At 47.1% G+C, this 8,747-nt stretch overlaps 1 protein-coding gene across 2 annotated transcripts in view; it reads right to left on the bottom strand.

Moving 5' to 3' along the window:
• Positions 1-2,086, bottom strand: part of EPHX1 (epoxide hydrolase 1) — a 33,840-nt gene extending 31,754 nt beyond the window's left edge. The window contains exon 1 of one of the 2 annotated variants that reach the window (XM_066237356.1): positions 1,936-2,086. The gene's annotated coding sequence lies outside the window, so the exon portion shown is untranslated. The remainder of the gene's footprint in view (positions 1-1,935) is intronic. The other variant, XM_066237366.1, reaches the window with a different exon arrangement.
• Between the last annotated feature and the right edge of the window lie 6,661 nt (positions 2,087-8,747).

Below are 8,747 nucleotides of genomic sequence, written 5' to 3' on the forward strand. Positions count from 1 at the left end.
CTGGATCGGAGCAGATGGCTTTGAGGTTCACCCTGGCTACCTTGCTGAGCACTTATTTCCCATGAGTGTCTTTCTTTTCCTGGAACTATGGAGGAGTCTTCTCAGGCTGGGCGAAAAAGGAGAAAGGATGAACTATGACCTTCACTTTCCTGAGAGAGGTCACAGTTTATCCTTCCTCACCTGGGTCCTGTAGGTCACCTATACTAGAGGATATAGGTGGTGGCTTGGCCCTCACCCAGAATACACAGACATAAAGTTCTGCCATGCCAGGCACATAACTGCCACGGGGCCTTTGCACTTACTCTTTCCTCCACCTGGGCACTGTCATTAGAGATAGCAGCCTGCCACTCCCTTTCTCCTAGGGGTTACTCAAATGCCACCATTCAGAGAGGCCTTCTTTTACCTGACACTCCCCTCCTCCCTTTAGTGCCCATTGTCTCCACGGTACACATCTGACATACTTCGTATTTTACAAATTTACTTTGTTTATTGTCCACCTTTCTCCCACATAACTGCAAACCCCTGAGAGCGTGTTTCTTGCTGAGCCCCCATCCTTAGGGCAGAGAGCAGTCCTTCAGCACTGCCCACACTTCCTTGGGGAGAAAGGAGGAAGTCATCACGTGTCCCTCCTAGCAGTGGAAATTTGAGAAAGAACTTCTGAATACCCCCAGAGCTTTTTGCTAAATCAGACCCAGTGTGGCCAGTGAAAGTATCCCACAACATCCCCCAAGCCCAGACTCCCTCAAGGAAGTAACCAGGGCACCAGCAGACAATGGTACTTTCTGGAGCAAGGGCAGCCGAGTTTCCTGAAAATGTTTATTTTAAACCACGCGGAATTCAGAGGAGGCTGCAGTGGCACAGAAATAGGCATAAATCCCAGTGTCTTCAATGGTTTCTCATAACAGCTCACAAACCCGGGCAAAGGGCTGCGCTGGGAACTGAGATGCCAAATGCATAGGTTTCCTCACCTCTCATCCTACCTCAGAGCTGCCAGAGCCTCGGTGGGGGGTCAGGGAAGGGAGAGGATGCCTGTCCATCCAGGTGCCAGGGATAGGTACAGGTTTGGGGGAGTCTGAAGTTTATACTGTGGAGTAAAGCGGGGGACGCAACTTCAAGAATAAAGGAGTCATAATTAGGATTACAACATTGCTAGCGCCCCCACATTCAACCCGCGAGGCTGCAGAAGGGGCACGGGCAAGTGAGGGGCCAGAAGCCAAGTTCTGCAGTTTCTGGGTCAATGCACCCCCGCCAGGGCGGGAGGCTGGATTTTGGAGTCTGCAGGTGCTTTTCTTCAGCCTGATCAGATCACACCACTCACTCCTACTCCACGGTTAACTTTAATAAACCCCAAGGCCAAGTTTCCTCTTCTGTAAGCTGGGCTTGGCTGAGTGGGCTGGCCTACCCTCCCGAGAGAAGAGCAAGGAGAAGGGAGAGGGGGAAAGCAGGGGCAGCAGGCAGAGATGCGCACTGCAACTAAAAGACGTGAGATAGGTGGTAGGACTCCGAGGACGAGCACGTGCGTGTCACCGCGGGTTCCGGACGCACCCCTGCGATTGCTCTCCCGGACAACAGGCCGCGGAAGTCGCTGCCTGAAGCCCGAGCCTCCTGGCAGGGCCCGCGCGGCCTCCCCCTCCTGCATGCCCTCGGAGACAGAGGGCGGCTTGGTGCCAGGAGCGGGCATGCGAGGTCCCTGAGACTGGGGTGCAGTTGCGGGTGGGGAGGAAAGGCGGCGCACGACACCAGTGGGAGCATAGGCCTGTCTGTAAGTTACACTGGAGCCCCGGCCGGCCAGATGGCGCGGCTCCACCACGTCCCCAGCCCGTGGCCACCAGGCCCGGCCGGCCCCTATGCGCCTCCCTCTGCCCCGCGGATCCTGTCCGTCCTGCGCACCCTGGAAGCGCACCCCCACCGCTGGGCCCCAAAGCTCCGCACCACGTGCCCCAGGTGCTTACGGTTGTCAGTTCCGTCCTGTGCACGGTCCCTCTCTCCGGCTCCGTGTTCAGGTTCCCGTGACTCCCGCTCAGCGGGTCTCCAGAGTGGCGCTGACCCCGCCCAGGCTCGGCTCCACCCTGGGGCGTTCCCGGCTGGGCTCCGGGGATAGGGACATCCCGGGTTCAGTCCCGCCCCGCTGGCGTTACCTGAGGGACCCTGGACTGTCTGCACGTCCTTAAGGCTCCGCCTTTAAGTTGGAGCAGGGCTACTCAATTTGATGCTGTGACTTAACATTCTAAAACTTTGATAATGGTGATGGTTGGTTGCATCACCACAACTCTGAATATATCGAAAAACTACGGAACTGGGCACTTTAAAAGGGTGTATTCTGTAGTGTGTGTATTAGACCTCAATAAAACCGTTATTGTTATGTAAAATAACAGCAGTGCGATTGTAACTTCACTCCTCACTATTTATAATATGAAATGTAAGACTGTAAGATATTTCAAAGTATAATAAACATATATGCAGTCAATAAATAAGTTACAGAGTCCAACTAAGCAGGGTAAAATTTATTTTTCTTTCTCTTTTTTGTCAGCAGAGTAAAATTCAGTCAGAATTCTACTGCTTTTGGTCAAAAGCCATTGCTATGGAACTAAAGTGTGGGTATAATGTGCTTTCTAGAATAAATTATAGTTTAAAAAATCTGAACAAAGGCTGGATGAGCCCACACTCAAGCCAGCAACCTTGGGCTTTCGAACCTGGGTTCTCAGTATCCTCTCAGGATTCTGGAGAGGTTCCAGGCACATCAGGTAGGATAAAAAATAATGTGCGAGGGGAACAACTTTGGATAGAAACTAGGTCCATTCCTGATTCACTGGAAAGGAAACAATATTCTTTATGCTAAAAATGTACAATATAAATCAATCATGAGGAAACATTAGGCAAACCAAGATACATTCTACAAAATAACTAGCCTATGCTCTCCAAAAATGTCAAGGTCAGCCTGACCAAGCAGTGGTGCAGTGGATAGAGTGTTGGCCTGGGATATTGAGGACTCAGGTTCAAAAGCCTGAGGTTGCTGGCTTAAATGTGGGTTCATCCAGCTTTGGGGTTGCTGGCTTGAGTGTGGGATGATAGACCTGACCCCATGGTCCCTGACTTGAGCTCAAGGTCGCCAACTTGAGCCCAAGGTCACTGACTTGAGCAAGGGGTCACTGGCTCAGCTGGAGCCCCCAAGTCAAAGCACATATGAGAAAGCAATTAATGAACAACTAAGGTGCCGCAACTATGAGTTGATGCTTCTCATCTCTCTCTCTTCTCTCATTCTTCTCTTACTTAAAAAAAAAATGTCAAGGTCAAAAATGTCAATGTCAGAAAAGACAAGGCATAAGTCATGACAATGAATTGCAATGCTCTATTCTAGGCTGATCCCAGCGCAGAAACAGTTTCTATAAAGAATGTTATTGGGATTACTGGGGGCATCTGTAGATTAAATAGTGGTTTTATATTCATGGTTAATATTTTAATTTTGAGAATTGAATTTTTCTAAGTAAATATCTTTGATCTTAAAAAATACACATTGAAAATTTTAAGTAGTAATGGAACATCATGTCTGAAATGATTATGTATATTATATAATGTTTTAGATGTTATTATACAGCAAATATGCATTTGCTTTGTAACTATCTAGATATATAATTATTTTTCTATCTGCACCCGCCCCACAGCTTTTCCTTCACTCTTATTTACCATAGGACTCCTCCTGGGCACTCTGTGCTCTTTGGATGCTTACCAATAAATTGCCAATGGAAAGATCACTGATTGCACCAGACCCTGTATGTATTTTATTATAGTTCTCAAAAGGGTATATCACCCATTACTTATTACAAAAGTATTATCTACTTCAAGATTAACAGATTACAAATCATCTTGACGTTAAAGGAGTTGGGGTGGGGATACCAAATGGCTTACAAGATGTTAAAGAGTGAACTTTTTTTTTTTTTTTTTTGCATTTTTCTGAAGCTGGAAACAGGGAGAGACAGTCAGACAGACTCCCGCATGTGCCCGACCGGGATCCACCCGGCACGCCCACCATGGGGCAACGCTCTGCCCACCAGGGGGCGATGCTCTGCCCATCCTGGGCGTCGCCATGTTGCAACCAGAGCCACTCTAGCGCCTGAGGCAGAGGCCACAGAGCCAACCCCAGCGCCCGGGCCATTTTTGCTCCAATGGAGCCTTGGCTGCGGGAGGGGAAGAGAGAGATAGAGAGGAAGGCGCGGTGGAGGGGTGGAGAAGCAAATGGGCGCTTCTCCTGTGTGCCCTGGCCGGGAATCGGAGTGAACATTTTATAAGAGTACCGATTACTGTATAGCTTGCTTGACTGGTTAGATAGAGCATTGACCCAGAACTATGAGATCACCAGTTGGAATCCCGAGGTTGTCAGCTTGAGTTCAGTGTCACCAGTTTGAGCATGCAGTTGCTGTTTTGAGCATGGGTCACCGACATGATCCCAAGGTCACTGGCTTAATCCCAAGGTTCCTGGCTTGACGCCAAGGTTGCGCAAGGGGTTGCTGGCTCGGCTTGAGCCCAAAGTTGCCTGTCCGATCCCCAGTCATGGCACATAGGCGAAGCAATCAATGCAGAACTAAGTGGAGCAATGAGCTGATGCTTCTATCTCTCCCTTCTCATCTCTCTCTCCAATCCTCACTCAAAGAAAAAAGAATACTGATTACATAGAGTTATTTCATATCTGTCTTCTCATCATTTTTATAATCAAGTATATTTAAAAATCATCGATTAACATATGGTGCTCCCAATAAGCCAATAAAACACAAGTAGAATCCCAGTTTCTAGAAACTTGCCTATGTACAATGGACAAAGTAATTTACAATGATATCTGTTGGAGACAGCAGGAATGACAATATGAAATAATATATTTTATGCACTGAATCACTACAAATAGAAAATAATTTAAAATTTTATACAGCCTTCATATTTTATATAAAAAGATGTGTTAGAAAAGAGACAACAGGCCCAAAATGGAGTCACTTGTGCTAAGCCCCACATCAGCAAACCAAATGTAATTGACCTAACCCAATTGCTGTTTCAGCTTCTCCCAGGATTCTGTTAACCAGTTACTCTGGAATTACATGGTCAACACTAGTGAGGTAATCTTCCTGATAGTCCCCTGCCTTCCCCCAAAGGAAGGAGCCATTCCTTGAAACAATTATTTCTTTTGCTAATAACTCCTTGTTCCACCCCCCACTTTCTGCCTTTAACTGACTCCATTTTGTACAGCTCTTTGGAGCTCCTTTCTATTTTCTAGCTGGGATGCTGCCTGATTCATGAGTCATTGCATCAAGCCAAGAAGATACTTAAAATGTACTCAGTTATGGTTTTTAACAGCTATAAATGAAGAAGAAAGATGTCAAATGTTAGCTTTTTAAGCACTTTTCCTACTGAAAATTTTTTTAAATGACTTCACACTGGCTCCCCAAATCACTTTCCTCCAGGTTCCTTGAGGTCTCTGACTAGATTGTACTATATTCCCGAACTTCAAGGGCAGGGGTCAACAACACAATCTTGTGAATATCAAGATCACTAGAATTTCCATGAATAAGCTAGTCTGTAAACAAAGTTCAAAAGCAAACGCCATCTTGGGGCCTCTATAGGCCTGCGCTGGACACTGCATTGTGAGTTAAGTGTGAGAATCATTTTGTGCCTGCTTTGCAGGAGATGGGAGGACTATTAAACTGTGTTAAGATCATTCAATTGATTGAAGCATTAACTGGCTCTTGTGGCTTTTAAGACCACAAGACCACAGCAGCTTCTTCTCCCCACCCCTCATTCTTGAAGAGCAAAAACCAGGTTTAACTCTTTTAGTTGATGCTTTTTATATTTGTTTTTTTTTAAGATTTTATTTATTGATTTTAGAGAGAGGAGAGAGAAAAAGGCAGAGTGGGGTGAGGAATGAGAAGCATTAACTCATTGTTGCCTTTTTTTTTTTTAAGTGAGAGAGGGGAGGTAGAGAGATAGACTGCAGCATGCGCCCCAGCCGGGGTCCACCTGGCAACCCTGTCTGGGGCCATGCTTGAATCAACCCAGCTATCCTTAGCGCCCAAGGCTGAGGCTTAGAACAATCGAGAGCCACTGGCTGCAAGAGGGGAAGGTAGGGAAGGGGCAGAGGGAGAGGGAGAGAAGCAGCTGGTCACTTCTCATGTGTGCCCTGACTGCGATTGAACCTGGGACATCCACATACTGGGCCAACACTCTGTCCACTGAGTCAACCGGTCAGGGTGTTGAATGGCTTCTTAATAAAGGGTATGTGGGAGGTAAAAATCTCATTGTGTAACTTCCCAGGGATGCAATGCTTACATATTCTTGACTTTTGCTATGTGACTTCCAGTGCCTGCCTGAGGGTTCGTATAACATCCCCTGTCACTGATGTCAGGCTCTTTTTTTCACTCTGGGTTCCCTTGAAGGTAGAGCCTGGGACAAAGTCTTCCTTATAAGTACGTAGTTTATTTAGAAAGTTGTCCCAGGGGAAGGAGTAAGGGCTGGGGAAGTGGAAAGGAGGAAAGACAAGACAAAGGATGCTTAAAAATTGGCTGCTGTTCTGGGCAACTGGTGCTTGATTTATGGGATGTTCTGAGCTTTATGAAATGAGAACTAAAAGTGGAGTTATTAGCTCCTGTCCCTCATTAGTCAATTGACTTTTTAGTGATTGACTTCATAGGCTCTGACTTCCCTGCATCTCCAGGTTATGTGAGCATGAATGTCAAGAAGACTAATGTTAGGCCAAAACCATAAAGAAATGGACCAAGAGATTAAGAAACAGTTCTCACCCCCCTTAATCTGTGGACAGATAGCAAATATTTACGTATGGTGTTCCCAACTGCTGTCTTAGGGACAAATGCTGATAAACTGTTTCAGCAGTTCCTCCTTCTTCGGGGACTTGTATGTCAACATAGAGCTCCATGCTTCGTGGGACATACTCGAGCTCACTCCATGCTCCCTGGAGCTTTAGCACACGGGAATGCCCCCCCCCCTTTTTTTGTAGTATTTTTTCTTTTATTTATTTATTTTTTGTATTTTTCTGAGGATGGAGATGGGGAGGCAGTCAGACAGACTCCTGCATGCGTCTGACTGGGATCCACCTGGCATGCCTACCAGGGGGGAACGCTCTGCCCATCTGGGGTGTTGCTCTGTTACAACCGGAGCCATTCTAGTGACTGGGGCGGAGGCCATGGGGCCATCCTTAGTGCCCGGGGTGGCTTTGCTCCGGTGGAGCCTTGGCTGCGGGCGGGAGGAGAGAGATGAAGAGGAAGGAGAGGGGGAGGGGTGGAGAGGTAGATGGGCACCTCTCCTGTATGCTCTGGCCAGGAATCGAACCCGGGAATCCTGCACACCAGGCCAATGACTCCGACGGGTCTACCATATCATGCTTTTTACTTAAAAAAAAAAAATTTACATTTCTTCTGAATGCTGATGAACAGGAGACACCAAATCTTTTTCACCTGCAAACTACTACCTTCTTTATTTGATCTAGCTAATAACACTGTTTTGTCTTTTTCCAAATGGCCCCAGATATATGGAAAAGATTTATATGGGCGGATGGGGATCCTCAAACCCCTCAGTGAGATCTTCTGAGAATGGCTTTTAAGATACCTAGAGGCAGAAAAAGCCCAATAGAGATCAGGGGAACTACCAGCTTTTAGGATACACCCTTAAAGGCTCCAACGCCCCAAAGGGGTCTCATAGGATGCCATCTGGGTCCTGCTTCAATAGTGGAAAGGAAGGTCATTGAGCTAAAGCCTGCCAGGCTTACACGCCTCTGCTGTGAGGAAACAGGGACACTGGAAGGTGGGCTTCCCCCTCGCTCCTCTAAGGGAGGGTTCAGTCTCTTCCAGGCCTGCTCCAGCCACCTATGACCTAACCTTGCCCAGAAAGCTGGGGTTTGCCACTGAAGGCTGAAGGTGCCCAGGGCCGTCGACCCCATCTACGACATTGTGGACGAGCCTGGGGTGTTTCTTCCGAGAAGCAGGTAAACTGATCTCATTTGCACAAGGGCCACTTAACTATGTTTTGCCTGAATAGTCAGGTTTTTTATTCTTCCCTCAAAGATCTCTGTTGTGGGTGTTGATAGTCCTATTTTCTGCTGCTTTGCTTAATATATGGTGTTTCCTTTATCCCTCCTACCTCAATGCCCCACTCATATTTCAGGCTGGGACCTACTCCTAATTCAGAGCTCTCTTTCCTCCTTTTGCCAACTTGTATTATGAATTTACCTTTGCCACCCAGCTTAGTGTAGCCCAAGGTTCTTTACCATGCCACAGTCACAGAGCTCCAGGGAAAAGCAACCTGGTCTCAACTCTCCAGGCAGAGGAGAACAGAAGCTCCATGTCCATGCATGCTGCAGATGGCTTTTTCCAGTCTACCTGAATCATTGCCAGCTAGAAGCAGCGGTCATTGGGACTTGGACATGAGCTGCAAAGTATAGAATGGTGACAACAATTCCAGTGCCATGTGGACTTTTCCTGTGGGGAACTTTCCTGGACTCCTGCTCCCTGTGACAGCTCCTAACAGACTGAACTGTGGTTGGGTTGCATTTTTCAGGGATTTGGCATGGTGAGGGGGCCAACTTGGACTTGGGGAACATGTTAAGGACACTACTCTTTTATGGATTCTTGCTGTATTGGCCAAGAGTTTGCTTAAAGGCTTTTAATCACTGTAAAAAAAAAAATAGAGGACTGGATGAAGAAGATGGGGCACATATACACCATGGCATACTATTCAGCTAGGAGAAATGATGA

This window comes from Saccopteryx bilineata, chromosome 1, assembly GCF_036850765.1.
Source record: "Saccopteryx bilineata isolate mSacBil1 chromosome 1, mSacBil1_pri_phased_curated, whole genome shotgun sequence".
Taxonomy (NCBI): Eukaryota; Metazoa; Chordata; class Mammalia; order Chiroptera; family Emballonuridae; genus Saccopteryx; species Saccopteryx bilineata.